Raw genomic sequence first — 21,927 nt, 5'->3', positions numbered from 1 at the left:
CCTGGTGTTTTCTAAACTTAAAACACAAAGAAGGAGTAGTTTCTGTTACAGGTCCTGATGAAAGAAGTGTACCATCTACAGTATGAACCTGTTCAGGCGCTTCCTTGAGTACCCCAGGTATCTTATTTTCCTTGGCCCATTCCTTATCAAGATAGATACCACTGGCACCACAATCCAATAAGGCAAGGACTCTTTCTTTGCTTCTATCCGTTAATTGTAACAACTTGGGCATTAGAAAAAGAGATGATGTGTCCATCTTAGAAGTACATATAGAAGGGATCTCTAACCGTCCCGTCCTCTCCCTTCCCACAGATTATGTGAATTGGCATTGGTTCTTTTCCAGAGACAATGGGTGCAGCAGCTTGGGTATCCTCTATACATTGAGTCACTGTACGTTAAGTTACCATTTAGGATTGAATACAACCTTTCCGTTTTACCAAACGACATTCCAGAAGGCGGCATTCTATAGCTAATGCTATATCCATAAGTTCTTACATGTTGTAAATTCGAGCAGAATGCACCAATGAATCCTTTATTTCATCACTTAACCCTCTACGAAAAAGGGTAACAAGGGTGCGTTCTACGCAAGTAGTCTTTGCCGCAAAATTACGAAACCTGGTTATATATTGAAAGACATCCTGATTACCCTGCTGAATATTACATAAGGCTTCCTCTGCTGAAGACTCTAATCCAGGATGCTCAAACATTTGTTTAAAGGCTTCACGAATTCAGGATAATTAGACAACAGGGAATCATTTACGGTCACCAGTGGAGTCTCCTATGCTAAAGCCAGACCTGACCAGGCACTTATAGAGTAACCAAACTTGGTCTTCTCCTGAAGAAATTGTGATGGACAAAATGCAAAAAATGCTGTCAAGGAATCAAGGAATTCTTTCAACATTATTGGCATCCCCAAAAAAAAGTGGAGTAGTAATGGAAACGGAAGGAACATCCTTTTTCTTAGAGGACAAGGCTTGTGGTAATGTTGTATTTTCAAAACCTAATTGTTGCAGCACTTGAGCCTGTTGTTGCATAGAATGTACTAATGATTGAGATGTCTCTACCATCCCACCCAGACAATCCTCCATTATCTTTTGGCCACAACAGGTTTTTGGGTGTTGCAATCTGTCATGATTTGCTTTTCCCTTACTGCCTCTGTTGGATGTAGATGGAGTATGGCTTTGAATCTTGTACGCCCTGGTCTGGCCAAAATAAGGACGACCCCTCCCAGTAGCTACGGTGCTGCTGTCAAGATGAAAGACCAAGCAGTCTGTGCCCTCCAGAAGGAGCTCCAGAGGAAAAACCACCAAGGGAAAAAACTCCAGAAAGGAGCTCCAGAAAATCAGAAAAGGCACAGTAGAACTCAGGACTCCAATAACTGGAACATCAGGAAGCTGCAAGGAAAACCAAGCAGAAAGCAATCCACAGCAGAAACAAACAGGAGCCAGGATCACAAAACCAGAGTGTTGCAACACAAAGAAGAAAGAAACTCGAGCCCCTTATATACCAGTAAAACAGGAAGTGAACAAACAAGAAAGGGAAAAATGCCATATGAAGTTGGGAAAGTATCATAAGACAAAATAGGAGAAACACCATCTTGGAAAGGTACTAGTAAAAGGAAAGAGCAGTGCATATTGGAATTGACAAGCATTCTGGGACGAAGAAAGCATGGGCCCCTTGACCAAAAGGGCGAACAGCCAAAAGTGAAGAAAACAGATAAGTATTATATATGCGTTGCGGGGTCACCCATGATGCAAAGGCAGAGCATGCTGCAATCACTGCAAGATCCGCGGCCCAACCCGGGGCCGGCTGACCCCGCTGCTGCGCAAGAGTTGGACACTGAGGGCAAGCAAACATCCCGCGACTGGCCCGATGTGCCAAAAAGTGGACCACGGGCCTCCCCACAGGACAAAAATGGGGCGCCGCGGGTCAGTAACTTGCCCATTTCCGTCCTGCGGGGAGGCCAGTGGTCCACTTTTCAGCACGTCGGCGTAACAGGTATATGTACTTGAATAAAGCCATTGTTTTGGAGTTCCAGTGATGTCCTTGGCTCATGTTCTTTGATGGGACACCATACATGTCACCTGGTTTCCTCTAGTTACCCTTTTCTGTTCCCAATCCAGTGATATTTTTAGTAGTGTGGTCATGTCTGCCTGACGTAGTTCACTTCTCAAACAGGTATGCCAGAGTGTTGTGTTAACAGGACTTGTAAATTATGCAACTATTGCTGAAGATGATGTAGGATTGGAGGGGGAGCCATTGTAGGTACATCAGGGTCAGGATGAGATGGTCAAAACTATTTAGCCTCTGATAAAACATGTTACAACCAGCAGAGTGCCTTTCGGGGAAAAGGAGAGAGGTGAACACGGAGACATTATGACATGGTGTTGCCTCCTACCTGTGAAAGGGCTAGTGCTTGGACTCTGAAGTCAGCTTCGGGGATGGAGTTGTATATCTTGCTAGTCTTACTTGACTATTAATCCAGATGATTTTGCATTGGGTGCCAGCTGAGGCTTGAAGTTATCCAGTGCAATTTTGTATAGCCAGTTAGTTGTTGCCTAGAACAGCAGTATTCTTTATTAGCTCGACTGAGTTTTAGCGATGGACGGCTATCCCTATCTCTATGGCATGGAGGGAGGATTAGTGTACTTGAATTTCATGAGAAGTGGATATTTTCAAGCAGAATTGCAAGTAAAAAAATTGATGGGTTTTGATGCTGCTGTTGGCAAGTAGCATCTTCAAGGAGTTTTAGATAGAGGTTGAAAATGGTGTAGAGCAGAGTAAAGTGCTTGGAAACTCTGCAGACCCATGCTGGAGTAGCCCAAGTATGTTTCCACTGTATGGATCGGTGCTTGGTGGACGATTGTGTCAACCGTGATGGAGAGATAAAGTAGGATCTGAAGGCATGGGTGAATCTTGTCAGTGATCAGGAGGGTGTAAATGGCTATCTGAAGTGGAGTGGTCTTTGTTCTGCAGCACGCTCCATAGCTAGATTTTTCGACTTGAAGAAAGTTGATCTTACTGATCTGTTTTTCCGTCAATCAAGCCCACTTTCTCAATAATTTTCCTAGTGAATGAAAAGTGGGTGATGGGGTGAAATTGTATGGGCCAAGGGTGGACCTATTGCCCTCAGATCTATTCTGTTTTGAGGCCATATATGAAGGTTCCCTGTTTGAGAAAGCATTGAGGCAGAGTTTCAGGGCATTTCCTTGTAGGGTATTTTAATGGATGAGGATAGGATGTCACCTTCATTTGTAATCACTTAGAGGGAGTTAAGGATGTCTCTGATTTGTGAGAGGTATTTATAAGCTCACCATCTGCAATCGGTTGAGTGAGGATGATGGATGTCTGGTTAGTGTTGATGATATGGGTTCTGCTATTACCTGCTTGAAAAATAAGTGATTAATGGTGTTGAAGTTGTCAACTGTGTGTAGGTCTGTATGGTCTGGAAAGGGACTGATGTGATGTTTGATTTCCACAAATAAAGATTTGCTTTTACTGGAGGCTTTGTTGATTGTGGCTTTGAGCAGGACCCATGTGAACTGAACTTTTGTGATGGCAGTGAAATTGCCAGGGGCTTTGATTTGTCTCAAGGTGTGGACAGCCTAAGTTTGATCATGTTTTTAGTGGTTCTTCTGTGTTCAATACTTGTTCAGGGCAGTGTTGTATACACAGAGGAGTATTTTGAAGTATGCTGTTGATTGGCGGCTGGTTCAGGGTCAACTGAGCTTGGTGTAATCTTCAAAGTTAGCAGTGGAAGGTGGACCTTCATATGTTGGTGAGATAGAAAGGAGGAAGAAGGAGATGGTGAGATGGCCTGTTCAGTCCAAGGGTAATGGGACAATGTGCGGGATTATTGCAGTGGTCTTTATGATTAAAGAGAGGACATGGCCTTTGGGAGTGGTTAGACTCAGTGTTGCATTGCTTAGGGTGTTGATGAGTGTGGTTAGGGAGTCTTTCAATGTTATGGTGTTTGAACCTCTAGGAGGTGAAGTCTCCAAGCAAAATGGGTTTAGTGTGTTGAATGAAAGCAGTTGTGTTGAGGTTTGAGTTTTTAGTCAGTGAAGTCCTCGCTCTGTCTGAGAAAACTGCGGATCACGTTGAAGGTGACTGAGTGGGCTGGTGAGAATGGGATGTGACTTAAATATTGCAGAACTGTTTAGCATACATGCAAGATAGACTTGTGGCTGATGGCAGGTCCTCTTGTCTTGAATGTGAAGTCTACATATTAGAGACTGCTGGAGTGAAGACATCTAGCATGTTTAATGATGTAATTTTGAGCCATGTCTTAATGATGAAGAGTTCATCCAAGTTGAATTGTACAATAATGTCTGTCATCTTGTGCTGAAGACAGACAGCAGTCTATGTGTCATTGAGCACGAAGTGAAAGATGTGTTCTTTGTAGGAATGACTGTGTTAGTGAGAGGGATATGCATAGGATTCTTGGTGTTTTCTGTGCAGATGTGGTAAAAGTGAATGAGTGTGTGGTCTGGGTACAAATAGAGGCTAACAGGTGTGGTATTGGGAATGTGAGCCACATTGTGTGGATGGCTTACCTCAGAGGCAGCGGTCATGGCCCTCTACCCTGCCTAGCCTTAGCAGATGCAAAAAGATGAAACCTTTGTCCACTTTTGTGTGTATCCTGGATGATGAGACACCCCAAAGAAGGTGGGGAAAAGGTTACTACTGCTAAACTGAAGCCCTCTGGGCTTCCGTTAGGCTAGGACAGATGGTGACATTAGGACACATGATCGTGGTGAGGCCTTCAGTAATTCAGTGTGGCAGGGGAACATAGGTCTGTCAGTTTAAGTTGCTTCAGTGGTAGGAACAAAATCCTCCTCAAAGAATCTTATAGGCTAGATCCAGGGCATGTGTTGAGTACACAAAGTGATGGGTGGAGTGCTTGAAATATTCTCAGCCACAGGTAATTACTCTGGGCTGCATTCCAGTCCATTGTATTTTGCCTACCATGCCACTTCAGACAGGAACCAGCCATGTGGAAAGCAGTCTTGATCCTCTTTCTACTGGAACAGTCCAGCCAAAGTGCCAGGCCACGCCTCCTCTGAACAAGAATACAAAGAAACCAAGATCAGTTTTGACCTATTTGTGGACGGGGTGACTTGGGATCATTTTGCCCAGGTTCTCAATTGGAAGTCATTTTCTTGCTGTGCTATTTACATTATGTTTTGATTTCATTGCAGTTTTGCAATGTTCTTTTGATACGCTGTAGTCTGATGAGATGTTTTGCTGTGCTAGTGCTGTACTGCTGTCTTTTGTGTTGTTGGTGCTGTTCTTTTGCTTTGGTGTGTTATGTCATGTTGTGTTGTGCTTTTGCTGAGTTGGTGTTAATGTTAAAGTTTATGTAGGGTTTTAATACCCTTACTCCTACCCAGTCAGAGACCAGGGAAATTTCTAAGGGCTAATTAAACCCATACATTTTTCTAGTTTTTGAAGTATACCTCGTTCATAAATCTTTTCATCTTTCAGTCAATTTGTGAATTAAGCATAGTATATCATTATAGGGATGTTACAGCATCCACAAATGGGTGGAGTGCTTGAAATATTCTCACCGGAACTTGCGACTGACCCATCCCCCCAGAACCTGCCCAGACCATCCACACCTGGTCCACACTCACCACAGAGGAAACAGTCAACAGCATGAACAGCACCCACTCTGGAGCCCCCTCAGACTGCTGCCCGCACCACATATACATCAGAGCCAGCGCATCCATCGCCCACGAGCTTCATAACACTATCAACTGCTCCATCAGGAAACTAATGTCCTATATAAATTTCAATCCTGTTTTAGGCCTTCATTTAGCTCAGAAACAGTGCTTATGGCTTCTGTTTATGGTATATGTATGATCTTGGATTGTGAGAGCTCTGCGGCTGTCATCTTTCTTGATCTGTTGCCAGCTTTTGACACAGTCATGCACACCATTCTCTTGGAAAGACCAAGGGCCTAAAGGCCTGATTACGACCTTGGCAGAGGGGATTACTCTGTCACAAACGTGATGGATAGCCCGTCCACCATATTACAAGTTCCATAGGATATAATGAAACTTGTAGAATGGTGGGCGGGATGTCATCACGTTTGTGACGGAGGAATCCCCTCCGCCAAGGTCGTAATCAGGCCCTAAGTGTTATTGGTTTACAGGGCAGGTGGTTCAGATGGCTTCGCTCTGCTCTGTTTTTAAAGATATTCCTTTTGGGGTCCCTCTGGGATCTGCTCTTAATCCTAATCTTTTTAATATATATGTTGCCTCACTGGTGGACCTGATTTCTTCGTTTCGGTTTCAGTTTTATGGCTATGCGGATGACACTCAGATTATCCTTTGATCAGAAGGCAATTTTAGCCAACTACAAGGCCAGCTTAAAAGCTGCCTGGTGAAGGTGATCAGTTGGATGAATGTCAGTTCCCTATGGCTAAATTCTGACAAAACTGAGGTGTTGGTGTTTGGCAGTAGTTCAGATTCGCCCTCTTCATGGTGGCCTCAGGGACTAGGATCCTGTCTTAAATTGACAGATACCGTCCACAATCTGGGTGTCCTTGTTGACACTAAGGGGGTCATTCTGACCCTGGCGGCCGGTGATAAATCGGCGGCCAACCCGCCAACAGGCAGGCGGTCAAAAAAAAGGTATTCTGATCCCGGCGGGAACCGCCAACACAGCCCGCCACTTTAACACTCCGACCGCCACGGCGGGACAGACAAACAGCTCGGCGGTCACTGCCAACAGCCAGGCGGCAGACAATGTACCGCCCACCCTATCACGACCCACCAATCCGCCACCTTTTCCGGGGCGGGAGCCCCGCCGATAAAAACACGGCGGAAACAGACTACGAACGGGAAAACGCTCACCTATACACACTCCACGAGGAAGGAGGACAGCATGGAGCCCGAATTACACATCCTACCGGCTATTGTCTACCTGCTCATCTACCACGAGTACGAACGCCGGCGCAGATGACAACGGTGAGTACTGCACCTACGACACAGGGGAGGGGGGAGGAGGAAAGCTTACGGGCACACACATATGCGACCCCACCCCCAACTATCTACACACCAATGCAGAGCACCAAGTCACAGTGACACCACCCAAACCTACCGGAATAATGCAAAGACATAATTAAAGTGAGAAACAACATTTATGTATATAAGAGGTTCTTTGAAGTCATGGTAAAATAGCAATATGAATAGTAAAAAAACAAGTAAGAAAATAACGAAATCGATATACATAGGCAATAAGTCCTGCACAGTCACCTAAATTTCCACTGTCCGTGGGCCAAAGTGGATCAACACATGGGCAAAGCCCACACAGGAGACCTGAGTCCGTTGGAGAGAACACTGCTGGGGCATCAGATGACAAAACAACAGGCACCTCAGGGGGAAGAGAAGGGGGGGCACCTCAGCCACATGAGTCCACGACGCCAGATCCACGAAGGCTCCACCATGCCCACTGTGCCATCCTGGGGAGTGCAAAGCCACAGTCTCACAAGTCTCTACAGTGGGTGGGTTGCCCACCGTGCCATCCTGGGGAGTGCAAAGCCACAGCCTCACAAGTCTCTACAGTGGGTGGGTTGCCCACCGTGCCATCCTGGGGAGTGCCAAGCCACAGTCTCACAAGTCTCTACAGTGGGTGGGTTGCCCACCGTGCCATCCTGGGGAGTGCCAAGCCACAGTCTCACAAGTCTCTACAGTGGGTGGGTTGCCCACCGTGCCATCCTGGGGAGTGCCAAGCCACAGTCTCACAAGTCTCTACAGTGGGTGGGTTGCCCACCGTGCCATCCTGGGGAGTGCAAAGCCACAGTCCATCAGGTGGATTACAGAGACCACTGGTCATGGAGGAGCCATGGTGGGCAGAGTGCGGCGTGAAGGCCTGCCCGACACAGAACCGGGACTGCCAATGGGCCAGCGGTGCTTGAGACGGCGGGCCCAGCGGAGCGGTGCTTGACAGGAAGGGCCCAGCGGAGCGGTGCTTGACAGGAAGGGCCCAACGGAGCGGTGCCTGAGACGGCGGGGCCCAGCGGAGCGGTGCTTGACAGGAAGGGCCCAGCGGAGCGGTGCTTGAGACGGCGGGGCCCAGCGGAGCGGTGCTTGACAGGAAGGGCCCAGCGGAGCGGTGCCTGAGACGGCGGGGCCCAGCGGAGCGGTGCTTGACAGGAAGGGCCTAGCGGAGCGGTGCTTGAGACGGCGGCGCCCAGCGGAGCGGTGCTTGACAGGAAGGGCCCAGCGGAGCGGTGCTTGAGACGGCGGGGCCCAGCGGAGCGGTGCTTGAGACGGCGGGGCCCAGCGGAGCGGTGCTTGACAGGAAGGGCCCAGCGGAGCGGTGCCTGAGACGGCGGGGCCCAGCGGAGCGGTGCTTGACAGGAAGGGCCCAGCGGAGCGGTGCCTGAGACGGCGGGGCCCAGCGGAGCGGTGCTTGACAGGAAGGGCCCAGCGGAGCGGTGCTTGACAGGAAGGGCCCAGCGGAGCGGTCCCTGAGACGGCGGGGCCCAGGGAAGCGGTGCTTGACAGGAAGGGCCCAGCGGAGCGGTGCTTGACAGGAAGGGCCCAGCGGAGCGGTGCTTGAGACGGCGGGGCCCAGCGGAGCGGTGCTTGAGACGGCGTGGCCCAGCGGAGCGATGTCTTTCTGCACGGCGGGGCCCTCTTCAGCGGTGTCTTTCTGCACGGCGGGGCCCTCTTCAGCGGTGTCTTTCTGCACGGCGGGGCCCTCTTCAGCGGTGTCTTTCTGCACGGCGGGGCCCTCTTCAGCGGTGCCTTTCTGCACGGCGGGGCCCTCTTCAGCGGTGTCTTTCTGCACGGCGGGGCCCTCTTCAGCGGTGTCTTTCTGCACGGCGGGGCCCTCTTCAGCGGTGTCTTTCTGCACGGCGGGCCCTCTTCAGCGGTGTCTTTCTGCACGGCGGGGCCCTCTTCAGCGGTGCCTCTCTGCACGGCAGGGCCCTCTTCAGCGGTGTCTTTCTGCACGGCGGGGCCCTCTTCAGCAGTGCCTCTCTGCACGGCGGGGCCCTCTTCAGCGGTGCTTGTCCAGTCATCCAAGGGAGCCAGACCTGGCCAGGACTCCCTGCTTAGTCGCCCTCCGACCGTGCAGTTGCTGGACCCTTCTGTGACAGAGTCCTGGGCCCGTGGGTGTCCTCCCTCACACCTGGAATGGGGCTTGTGGGGCCCTCCTGGTCCGCGCCCCTGCTGGCTGACCTCTCCGCCCTGCTGCCCTTGCCCTCCTTGGATGCGGCTCTCTGGCCCTTGCCTCCCCTGGATGTTGTGGCAGGTGAGGGCCCAGGACTTCGCTCCTTGGGGGCACCCGTGTCAGTCTTCTCGCGGCGGCCCCTGATTTTACGGGTCCTCTTCCCAGGGGGGGGCTGGCTGTTCCCTTGCTGCTGGCCGACGTATCTGTGCTGGGGAAGGGTGGACTCCAAAACCCCTGCACAACGGTGACACTTGAAGCAGGGCTGGTGGTGGCTGAGGTGCTCTTGGGACTCTTAGCAGATGGAGGGGGTGGGTCAGGTGGGGCAAAGAGGTTAAGTTTGGAGAGGTAAAGTTTTTTAGGACCAATGTAAAGGGTAGGTGTAGTGGGTATGGGAGTGGAGGAAGAGGATGTGGTTGTAGGAGAGTCAGGTGTGCTGTCTTTGGGTGCAGGTGCTTGTGACATAGGCTGTCGTGAGGTGGTTGGCTGTTGGGTGGGTGGCTGCCTGCGTTTGTGTGTCTTGGAAGAGGGGGTGACAGACACAGTGGGAGAGGACACAGGGGACGTGTAAATGGCAGTGTGGGTGGTGACTGCACGTGTGCGGACTGTATTGGAGGGTGTGCTGGTGATGGAAGTACTGGCTGATGGTGGTGTGCATGCAGGTGTGAGTGGAGACGTCACAGGGAGGGAGGAGGGAGACGAGGAGGTGGGGGACACAGGGGTGGTAGTGACTGTTGGCATGTCTGCATCTGGGTGTTGCTTGGGTGAATGCTTGTGTGATCTGTGGTGCTTATGTCTGGATGAGCTGCCCTTGGGTGTTGAGGTGTGTGCAGGCTGGTCTGATGGTGTGGAGGGGATAGGCTGAGGAACAGGAGACAGAGACAGGGTGGAGGCAGATAGTAGAGGGAGGCTGGAAACAGGGACAATGGCTGCCGTCAGTGCTGAGGCCAGAGCATTGAACGATCGTTGATGGGCAGCCTGACCCGAATGAATGCCCTCCAGGTATGCATTGCTCCGATGCACCTCCCTCTCTACCCCCTGGATGGCATTCAAAAGGGTAGACTGCCCAACAATGAGCGTCCTGAGGAGGTCAATGACCTCCGCACTGAGGGCAGCAGGGGTAACGGGGGCAGGGCCTTAGGTGCCTGGGGCGAAGGAGATGCCCGCCTTCTTGGGCGAGCGGGCACGGAGCGAAGGCTGAGGGGCTGCTGGGAGGGCGGAGCTGGTGCGCTGGGTGGCGGATGTTGCCGCCACCGCTAGGGAGCTCCCTTCCGTGGACGTGTCGGTGTCGCTGGTGTCACCACGGGTCCCCGTTGTGGTGCTCCCCTCGCCCTCCGTATCACTGGTGACCTCGGTGTCTGTACCATGCCCACCGGGGCCTTGTGAGTTGCAGCTCCCTCGTGCTCCGATGCCAATTCTCCTCCGCCTGATGATGCTAATGCACACATGCACAAGAAGACAAAGAAAAAGGGTGGGGGGAGAAATAAAAACAGGTTTAGTGCATGCATTGTCAACACCGTTGGCGGAGAGGACAGACACAGGAGCCTCCAGCACTACGCCGCGCAATCGGGGTACACTACTCAGTACTTGTGACTAGGCCAACAGGTCTGTGGACAACATATGCGCACATGGGTGATGCAGGACCATGGATTGCTGTACTTGGCACCCTACAGAGGTGGGGGGCGGGGGCACAGGGCCATGCCTAAAGGAGGGGACTACACTACAGAAAGCGCCCTGGCCTAATGTCACCCACAGCCCTCCTCCCCCACCCAGAAACCTCCACTGCGCGTAAAGATAGCAGTATGTGCTGGTACTCACCCCCTTGTGTCTGCTGTGATGTCCTCACGCGCCCATCCAAATCGGGGTAGGCCACCGCCAGGATCCGGGACATCAGGGGGGTCAAGGTACGACTGGCACCCCTCCTACGTTGGGAGGCCATCCCCAGCAGTGACTCGGCGGTCTTCCTGGTCCCGCGGCGGATGTCCTCCCACCTCTTTCGGCAGTGGGTGCCCCATCTTGTGTGGACCCCCAGGGCCCAGACTTCCTTGGCGATGGCACGCCAAATGTCGACTTTCTGATGGGCGCTGACCTAGTTGACATGTACGGGGTGGGAAAGGAATTTTCAACATTTTCCTGGATGTTACATGTGATTGCCCTCCCCTCCCCAACCCTGCCATGTGGCACATGCTCTCATCTGTCGTGCCTTGCACTCCTCATTCGCTCCCCACCCCACCATCTTACATCCACCATACACGACCCAGGCATAGCCCATTCAACGTGCACCTAGTGTACTTACCTGTTGGTCTGGAGGACCGTAGAGTAACGCATACTGGGGTAGGACCCCGTCCACAAGTTTCTCCAACTCTTCTGAAGTGAAGGCAGGGGCCCTTTCCCCAGTCGCAGCAGCCATTGTCTCTTCCAGACCGAGGTCACAGCAGCACTTGCAGTATAGGTCCTCTCCTGTGGATGATCAGGTCTCGAGTGATTAAGCAGATAGAAAATGGCGGTCACGCCCGCGGCGGTGCGTACCGCGGCGGTGCGTACCGCGACCGCCGGCGCACATCGTCATTGGCTCCTGAGACAGATAGGGTTCAATGTTAACCAATGCTGCTTTGCGCCGCGGTCTTCGACCGCCTACCGCCACGGTGAGCCACGCCAGCGCAGTGACCTCACATCCCACTGTCACACTTCACAGGTCAGGCAGCCGCCATTTCAAGGGCCCACATGGCCTGATTTCTACTGCGTCACACAGGCCTAGGCCTTGCATTACCACTCATACAAGCCATTCAATGCATAGCGAATCGTGTAATGTGCAAGCTGTGGGAACGAACCTGAGGGTTGCTTGACTCTGTGCTCCATGTTGTCCTTCCTAGGCACCGTCCGCTGGGACTTGCGAGGAGAAGGATGAATCCTCCCGTGTATCGACCGCTGGTGGACCTGTCGACAATGGAAGAACGACATATTATACTTCGATACCGACTTGACCGAGCCACTATACATGAACTGTGTGTCCAGCTGGAGCCAGACCTGATGTCCCCCATCCGCCAACCCACAGGGATTCCCCCTCTGGTGCAGGTTCTGTCAGTACTCCATTTTTTGGCTAGTGGCTCTTTTCAGACAACAGTGGCCATGTCATCAGGGATGTCTCAGCCTATGTTTTCTAAGGTTTTGTCCAGAGTGTTGTCTGCCCTGATGAAATACATGCGGAGATACATTGTTTTCCCTGAGGAGGCTGATTTGGCCACTGTGAAGGGTGATTTCTATGCCCTTGGACATATCCCCAACATCATTGGTGCCATTGATGGGACCCATGTGGCTTTAGTACCCCCAAAAGACAATGAGCAGGTGTACAGAAATAGAAAAAGTTACCATTCGATGAATGTCCAGGTGGTCTGTTTGGCTGACCAGTACATCTCCCATGTAAATGCCAAGTTCCCTGGGTCAGTGCATGACGCGTATGTCATGCGAAATAGCAGCATCCCTTATGTGATGGAACAGCTACAGAGACACCGTGTGTGGCTAATAGGTGACTCTGGTTACCCCAACCTGCCTTGGCTATTGACCCCAGTGAGGAATCCCCGGACCAGGGCAGAGGAACGGTACAATGAGGCCCATGGGCGAACTAGGAGGATCATAGAAAGGACCTTCGGGGTCCTGAAGGCCAGGTTTAGGTGCCTGCATATGACAGGGGGATCCCTCATGTACTCACCAAAGAAGGTGTGTCATATCGTCGTGGCCTGCTGTATGCTTCACAATCTTGCATTGCGACGCCAGGTGCCTTTCCTGCAGGAGGATGGTCCAGATGGTGGTGTTGTAGCAGCTGTGGAGCCTGTGGAGAGTGAAGAAGAGGAAGACGACGGGGACGACACGGACAACAGGGACACAGTTATACAACAGTATTTTCAGTAGCACCCAGGTAAGAATCACCCACGCCATTTTACATTTACTTCTGGCCTCCTGCATCTCTACTTTCTGTGTTTCCCCCCAGTTCCTTTTAACTGATTCTTGACTTTCCCTTCCCTTTTCAGAGCTGTATGACCCACAGCGTGACTTCTGCTTTGTTTGCCCATGGACTAATGCTTCTTGACACTGGTATGTTGTCATCACAATGTAAAAGAACATTATTGCACCGTTATGTGTAATACATTTGTAAAGAATACAAGCAGACTCCTGACATTTGAAGTGCAATTGGTGATTTATTTTAAGTGCTGCGTATAGGTCTGTGATAGTAAAACGGTGATGGGTGGGGGTGGAGTCATGTCCATGGCAGAGTCCAGTTCTCAGTAGCACAGGTGCGATGTCCATATGCCTGTGGAAGGATGGAGCAGGGGCAGTTCAAGGTTGGACAGGGTGCCAATGTGGGACAGTGGGATGACATCAGGGGGTATCTTAGGCTGGCGGGGGTCTTGGCATCCTACTCTGTCTTCTTGTGTGATCTCAGGTTCCGCTTGCGGGGTGGTTGATCTTCAGCAGGAGGTGGGGTTCTGGTGGCCTGTCGGGGTGTAGGGGCCTTCTGTCCACTTGCGCCGGCGGAGGTGGTAGGCTGTTCGTCGTCCGGGCTGGTGACAGGGGCCCTTTGGGGTGCCACATGGTCCCGCAATGTGGTGACTATCTGGTTGAGGGCCAGGACGATGGTCCCCATTGCGGTCCCGATGTGCCGGAGTTCTTCTCTGAACCCCATGTACCGTTCCTCCTGCTGTGCCTGGATCTCCTGGAACCTGGCCAGTACCGTCGCCATCGTCTCCTGGGAGCGGTGGTATGCTCCCATGATGGTGGTGAGGGCCTCTTGGAGAGTGGGTTCCCTGGGCCGGTCAACCCCCTCTGGCACAGCAGCCCTCCCAGTTGCCCTGTTTCCCCGGGCCTCTGTCCCCTGGACGGTGTGCCCACTACCACTGCCCCCAGGTCCCTGTTGTTGTTGGGGTGGTGGGTCAGCCTGGGTGCCCTGTAGTGGCGGACACACCGCTGATTGACGCGTCCTGGAGACAGTGGCATGGGCCCGCTGGGTGGGAGCTGTGCTGGTATTCCCAGAGGGGGTTGGGTCTGCTGCGGCCTGTGTCTGTGTGTGGGGAACCGACTGTCCAGAGGTCCCCGATGGTCCGGGCTGGTCATCAGGTTCCAGGTCGACAGAGCTGCTGTCATCACTGGGGGCCTGTTCTGGGGGCGGGATGGACAAATCTGGACCCTCCTGGCCGGTGTGTTGGCGTTCGGGCCCTGCAGGGGTAAAAGAGTATGGTTATTGCTTCTGTGTGTGCCATGGCGTGCGATTTGTGGGTGCCCTTGTCCCCCAGTGCTGGCATTCCCTTGTGGGAGGAGTTGTGAGGGTAGTTTGGGGGGGGGGTTGGGTCTGTGCAGTGGTCATGCTTGGGTGATGGGTGTCCATGGTTTGTGTTGGCATTCAGGGATTGGGGTTGTGTTGGGTGGGTTGTGCTGGTGAGACATTGGCAGGGTGGAAGTGTGCTGGGGGGTTGGGGGTGAGGGTGGGGGTGCGGGTTGGCATGCTGGTGGTTGGGGGGGGTGAAGTATTTGGGATTAGACTTACCAGAGTCCATTCCTCCGCCTACTCCAGTGAGGCCCGCAGGATGCAGGATGTTCAAGACCTCTTGCTCCCATGATGTGAATTCGGGTGGAGTGGGTGGGGGTCCGCCGCCAGTCTTCTGCACAGCGATGTTGTGTCTTGACACCATCGACCGCACCTTCCCCCGTAGGTCGTTCCACCGCTTTCGGATGTCTTCCCGGTTTCTGGGATGCTGTCCCACAGCGTTGACCCTGTCGACGATCCTTTGCCATAGCTCAGCCTTCCTGGCTATTGTGGTGTGCTGCACCTGTGTGCCGAATAGCTGGGGCTCTACCCTGATTATTTCCTCCACCATTACCCTGAGTTCTTGGTCCGAGAACCTGGGGTGTCTTTGGGGTGCCATGGGGTGGTGTTTGTGGTGATGAGTGTGGTGTGTGTGGTGGTGTGTGGTGTTTTGTGCGTGGATGTGGTGTGGGTGATGATGTTGTGTTCCTCTGTGTGTTGGGGTTTGCGTTAGCTGTGCTCTCTCTCTCTCTCTCTCTCTCTCTCTCGCCTTCTCTCCGAATTTCTAGTAGTGGGGGTTTGTGGGTGATGTGGGTGTGTGTTTTATAGTTGATTGGATGTGTGGGTGTGGTGTGTGTATGTGTATCAGGTGTGTGTATTTCGAATTGTCCAATGTGGCTGTGTTTTGTAAAGGTGTGTGTATTTTGACCGCGGCAGTGTGTACCGCCAATGGAATACCACGGTTGAAAGACCGCCGCGTGGATTCGTGGGTCGTAATGGCATGGGCGTGTTCGTGTTGGCGTGACGGTGGAGGTTTGGTCATCTCCAGTTTATCGCTGACCGCTGATGAGGCGGCCTTCCGTGGATGTCGGGTTTTTGGCGCTTTTGAAGTTGTGGGTCAGAATGAAAGTGGCGGTTTGCCGCGGCCGCGGCGGTAGAATGGCAGACTTCTGACCGGCGGTAAGGGCCTTTTACCGCCAGGGTCAGAATGACCCCCTAACTGTCTAACTGACTGTAATTTGAATCTCACAGAGGAAAGATAATTACTACTTGCTTCTTAATCATGCAAGACTGAAAAAATATGTTGTTGTTTATTCCTCAAAACTCTAGGCAGCTATCAAGGCAAGCCTTGATTATTAGCAGGCTTGACTATTGTAATGATCTGTGCCTCCCTGCCTAAAGATTGCAGTTAATCCAGCTGCAGCTGTCAGATTGATATTTGGTGTTTGAAAATTTGACAGTGTTTCCACTCAACTTGGAAAACTTCATTGGCCCTCTGCACAAAAGAAATGTTGGTTTAAGGCCCTCTGTTTGTGCCACAAGGCCTTCTATCCAATGTCCTGGAGCAACTACATTTCTAGTATATTCAAAAAGTACAACCCGTCCGGATTGCTTCATTCTGTCTCCACCTATTTAATAACTCCATCTAAGTTCTGCAGGTCAGGGTTGGAAGGATGTGCCCTTTCAATGGGCACAAGCATGGAATAAACTGCTTATTAAGTTATGCTCTACATCAATATCTGAATATTTTTCAGTTCTCTAAAAAGTACCTTTCCACTGAATATCATATTTAGACTATTTAGACACTTACAGGCTCCAACTCATCATTAGGACATTTTTTGTTACTGCACTAAAAAGTAAGATGCCTTAACTTAATGCCAGGACACTTTCAGGTAATTGCACACTCTATAAACTAATACATATGTAAAATGTCCATCTCTCCATGAGAACACATACTGCAGCATCACTAACAATACTACTATAGACTGTGATACAAAGTCAGCCACTCACACAGCCTCAGACATTCAAATCCCACTTCATAGCCAACTTAACACATAACTAAATAAGAGAGGTGTCGTGGTTCAACAATTGCCTCTCCAAAAACGTATGCAGGCAAGATATACCTGCACCCTAACCATTGATGGAAGATCCCATAGCTCAACAAAAAAAAGCTAATGAGAGACACCAGGACAAAGATGGATACAAAATGAATCAACCATGATGAGAAGCGTTTCACTAATCCTACAGCAGGTGCTACCAATCATCCATCAAGAAGGTAAAAAGGATCCACTGTTCTTGGCAAATGTCCAAAGTCAACAGACCTTCCTTCTAAGGGACTATTGTACAAAGGATCCTCTCAGAATTCTTCATCCTAGGATGCACCTGTTTCACGATCCCACCCTAGAAAAGCTTCTGTGATGCCATGACAAATTACCTTGTGTCAAAAATAAATATCCTGAAACAACATCTTAGGAACAAGGTCCCATCAATCCACCTACAAAGACCATCAACAAGAAAACTTCAAGAGGCAGATATGTGCCTTGCATCCTTCACACAACTCTCCAACTCCCAAGACATGGAACTGGTCAGTTGAATGATCCAACTGAACCCCCATTAGAACCCCTGCCCTACTGGAGGCTTCATGACATTTAACTTTTCAAACTGTTATCAGTCCAGCTAGACCCATTGTAAACATGGCTCTGTCCTCAGAGACGTAGGCCTCTGTTATAAGCAGTGAATGTCAAGAGAACATCGTCTGCCAATGTAAATATGTATATAATTACGTGTATATCAGCTTAACATAGGAACATAGAGTATAGGTTAAATTTGTACATAATTTATGTCTCAAGTAGTAACAGTAGTACATTCCGTTCACCCTAGAATGTTGAGACTTTGGAATTACCGGGAGCTTGCTATAGAATGTTGAAGTGGATTGTGTTTGAGTGGCTTGTGAGGAGTTGAGAAATAAACATCTTTCCTTGAGTTATCTGCGTGATTACTACAGATAACTTAAATTGGCAACGAGGATGGGATGCCTTGACTACAAGTAAGAACTGCGCAGTGGCAGTGTGACTCCTCACCCCTGTACCTGTTAGTTGACCACTCTTCCCCCCGGGTGATGGTGTATCGAGATGCCCACATGTGAGCAGATGAATCATCTTCCTTCAATCAACAGTCAATGTGGGGTAAATCCTAGATCGTCTCACCGTAGTGAAGGTTTTGAAGTAGACCAGTCTCCAAGTTACTGGACGTGCACCGTCAGGACTATTGCTTGTGAAGGGTAAGGAAGGCGATCATCGCAGCAGCACGACTGGAGCAGCGTTTCCTTGCCGATAATCGCAAGTAAAAGGAAGAGAAGCAATAAGTGCGGTAGCGCCTCTTTATAGCTAGCAAATAAGTTGGCGCTAATTAGGCGTTCCTGGTTCAGCGGGAGGCGTTCTACCTGAGAGAAAAAAAAAAAAAAGAAGAAGGGCGTGGAGACGCGGCTGAACCGGAGCACCTCCAAGTGCTTAGGAGGCGCTCCTTTGCGCATAGGAAGTCCGTCCGGGCAGAACGGTAGACCACAGCACTTCACAAGACCGAACTGCAGTTCGGAGATAGTGAACTAGTCTGGAAGTTTTCCTGTTGGCGCTTTGAGGGCGTCATTTGGAGGAGTTCCTGAACGGCCAGAGACGCGTCGAATCGTAGTTCAAAGTCTCGGCAGGAAAACACGTCAGGAAGCTTTCGGACGTGGCGCGACTTGAGGGCGTCATTGGAAGGCAGTTCCTAAGCGGCCAACACCTCGGCAGCATCTTGTTCCTTTGTTTTTGTGTATGTTAGCAAAGCTTCCGGATCGCGGCAAGAACTGAAAACTAAAACTCCCAGTAGGTTTTGATGTGTTATCTAATGTCATTAGGAAACGAGTCATATGCTGTCAGCATCTCAGTCGTTTTATTATCTTAGTGTTGTGGGAACTTCATATTTTCCAAGTGTTGTCGGAAGAATTCATTAGTTCTTCAAGAGGATATAATGTACTTCTCAACAGAACAGCGTTGTAGTTAAGCAATATTTAACTAACTGTTTATAATCTATTGAGAACACAAAGTAAAATATTGCGATAGGTGTGAATGATATGTGCTCATAAGACTTAATGTTACAATCCCTGCAAGTATAATACACTGTGAGGACATTGAGGCAAATAGAGAAAAAAAAAAGAAAAGAAAATCTGAGGGAACATGGCTGCAGCTAGCATGACTCAACCTCCTCCTTTCCTAAATGATGCAGGAGAACCAAGCCTATTGTGGAAGGACTGGAGAAGATTATTTGAATCCTACTTAATAGCGATCAGTGGAGAAAAGTTTTCCCCACTAAGGAAACAGCATATTTTACTGCACAATTTAGGTGTACATGGGCGTAAAGTGTATGACAATTTAACAGATTTTGGGGAGGAGGAGGAGGAGGATGAGGATGAAGAACTTCATGTATACGATAAGACTCTTAAAAAATTAGAAGGACATTTTGGAGTAAAAGTAAATATCGTATTAGAAAGACATAAGTTTTTCAGTAGAGTCCAAGGGAGGGAAGAGAGAGTCTCGAGTTACATAGCTTGTCTGAGAGGTCTGGCTGCGACCTGTGACTTTGGACACCTTGAAGACTCTCTTATTAGAGACCAACTAGTGAGATGCACTAATAATAGTAAAGTACAGGAAAGACTATTAACTACAAGCCCTTCCTTGAAGGAAGCTATTGAGGTAGCTAAGAGCATTGAGCAAACAGCAGAATGTATAAAGCCTTTTAAAAATTCTTCCATTAAGGAGGAAGTAATGGAAGTGAAACCTACACCCAACCAAGATAGTAACGAACATAGTGGATTTGAGGAACACAAGATTCAAGAAATCACTAATAAGAAAAGTATAGTGGGGAACTGTAGGAATAAGTGTTTCAGGTGTGGTAGTGTGAAACACTTGGCTAACAGCCCGGAGTGCCAAGCTCAAAATTGTATATGCAGGAAGTGTGGAAACAAGGGGCACTATGCAAGAGCTTGTAAGGGAGAGAAAAATTAGAATTATGGTAGAAAAATTGTACATAAAGTGGAAGAGACCCAAGATAATCATAACAAATTCGTACTGCAAGTGATAGAGAGTAAGGAGATCACAGGCATGAGGACCAGGTATCCATCAAAATAGATCTCGATGGAGAACGAATAAAAGTGTATGCGGATTCGTGCTCACCATACACGTTTATAAACTTTGACACTTACGTGAGTAAATTCAAAGATAAAGGGTATGAGTTGCAACCGGCGGACCTCAGTCCAGGAGGGTACAATAGTGATCCAATACCCCTGAAGGGAATGATGTCTATGCAGATAACTTTTAAGGGTAGTTCGACTAAGGGTAAAGTGTACTTCACCAGCAAGGGCTCTAATTTATTAGGATGGGAACACCAACGTGATCTAAGGATACGTTTAGACCCTAACAGGAAAGAACCAGTTTGGTTAGTGGGAAATTCAGAGAATGATTACATTGTATGTGATGAATTTCCTAGTCTCTTCAAAGATAAACTGGGCCGATTAATAAATTATCAGCACAAAATCATATTTAAAGAAGGTGCAGTCCCCGTCGCACATAGGGCCAGGCCGGTGCCACTAATGATGAGAGAGCCTCTTAAACAAGAGCTGATTCGGTTAGAACGGTTAGGAGTCATAGAACCAATTGACAGTGCATTATGGGTTGCTCCAGTCGTGATCACCAAGAAATCAGGTGGTCATGGATTGCATGTGTGCATCGATCTCAGGGATTTAAATGCAAACATTTGGGTAGAGAGGTTTCCACTGCCAAAAATTAATGAAATGCTAAGCACAATGGGTCCAGCCAAAATTTTTAGCGTGCTGGATCTTTCGTCAGCGTATCATCAAGTGGAGCTTCATCCATCATCACGCTCCCTCACTTCATTTATTACACCTTTTGGAGCTTACTGGTATCGCAGGATGCCTTTTGGGTTGGCCTCGGCGGCAGCGGTATTTCAACGCATCATGCAAAATATTTGGAGAAATGTGGAACATGTGCTGTGCTTCCAAGATGATGTGTTGATCTATGGGAATAGCAAATCTGAGCATGACAACACTCTAAGGAGTGTCCTCCAAGCTTTAGATAAGGCTGGTATGACAATTAAGAAAGATAAATGTCGGTTGGGGGTGTCATCAGTAGAATACCTGGGTCATGATATTTCGGAGGAAGAGATCAAACCTAAAAATGATCTGGTGAGAGCAGTCAAGGAAGCCTTAGCCCCCTCAAACAAACAGGAACTCAGATCCTTTTTAGGCCTAGCTGAGTACATGGCGAAATTTGTAAGGAACTTTGCTATGATTACTACCCCTCTGAGATCACTTTTGAAAAAAAACACTCAATTTGAATGGAATGATGAATGTCAACAAGCATTCTGTGATATAAAAGAAGCCATAATTAATTCACCTCATCTTGGAAAATTTGATCCTAAACTAAAAACTTATGTATCAACAGATGCTAGCGGACAAGGGTTGGGGGCCATGATATGTCAGAAGGCTAATGGGCAAGAAAGAATTGTAGCCTTTGCATCAAAAGCATTAAATGATGCAGAAAAAAAATACTCAACCATCGAGAGGGAAACATTAGCTTGTTTCTGGGCCATAACACATTTTAAATTCTTTTTATGGGGTCTACCCTTTGTAATCAAAACTGACCACAAACCCTTAATTAATGTATTCACTACACAAGGCAGAGAACGTGCCACCCCACGTATAGCCAAATGGTTATTAGGCTTGGAGGGGTATAATTTTAGTGTGGAATATGTACCAGGAAATAAAAACAACATAGCTGATTTTTTGTCCAGATCCACAGGAGATAACAAAATAGAGGGGAAGGTAGAGGAACAGGAAGAGGATTTACAAGCAGCTGAATCCATATTTTGGGTAGATCTCTCTTGTCTCACTAAGAAGGAATGGATTGAAGAAACAGGGAAAGATCAAATATTGCAATTAATCAAGAGCAAGATTACAAATGGTTGGCCTGATAGGGCAAGGGAAATAGAAGAACATTTAAAAAGTTACTGGAATGTCAGATTTGAACTTCACATTTCAAATGATTTAGTTATGAGAGGCGAAAGGATAATACCTCCTAGTGCACTGAGGACCAAACTAGTTGAATTGGCACATGAGGGACATTTAGGGCGCAGTCTCACAAAAAATAAATTGCGTGCTACGTACTGGTTCCCCCAGATGGATAACGAAGTAGAAAGAGTAGTGAAGGATTGTTGGGCATGTGCGGCAAGTGATAAGTCTCATGCAATACGTAGAGTTCCACTGTCTCCAGTGGAAATTCCTTTGAAGCCATGGGATAAACTTGGTCTTGACATCTTGGGTCCTATGAATCATCTGGGGAACAAAGGTCAGTATGTGTTCGTACTAGTGGACTATCACTCACGCTGGACTA

This window comes from Pleurodeles waltl, chromosome 4_1, assembly GCF_031143425.1.
Source record: "Pleurodeles waltl isolate 20211129_DDA chromosome 4_1, aPleWal1.hap1.20221129, whole genome shotgun sequence".
NCBI classification, from domain to species: domain Eukaryota; kingdom Metazoa; phylum Chordata; class Amphibia; order Caudata; family Salamandridae; genus Pleurodeles; species Pleurodeles waltl.
This window is presented reverse-complemented; position numbering follows the sequence as displayed.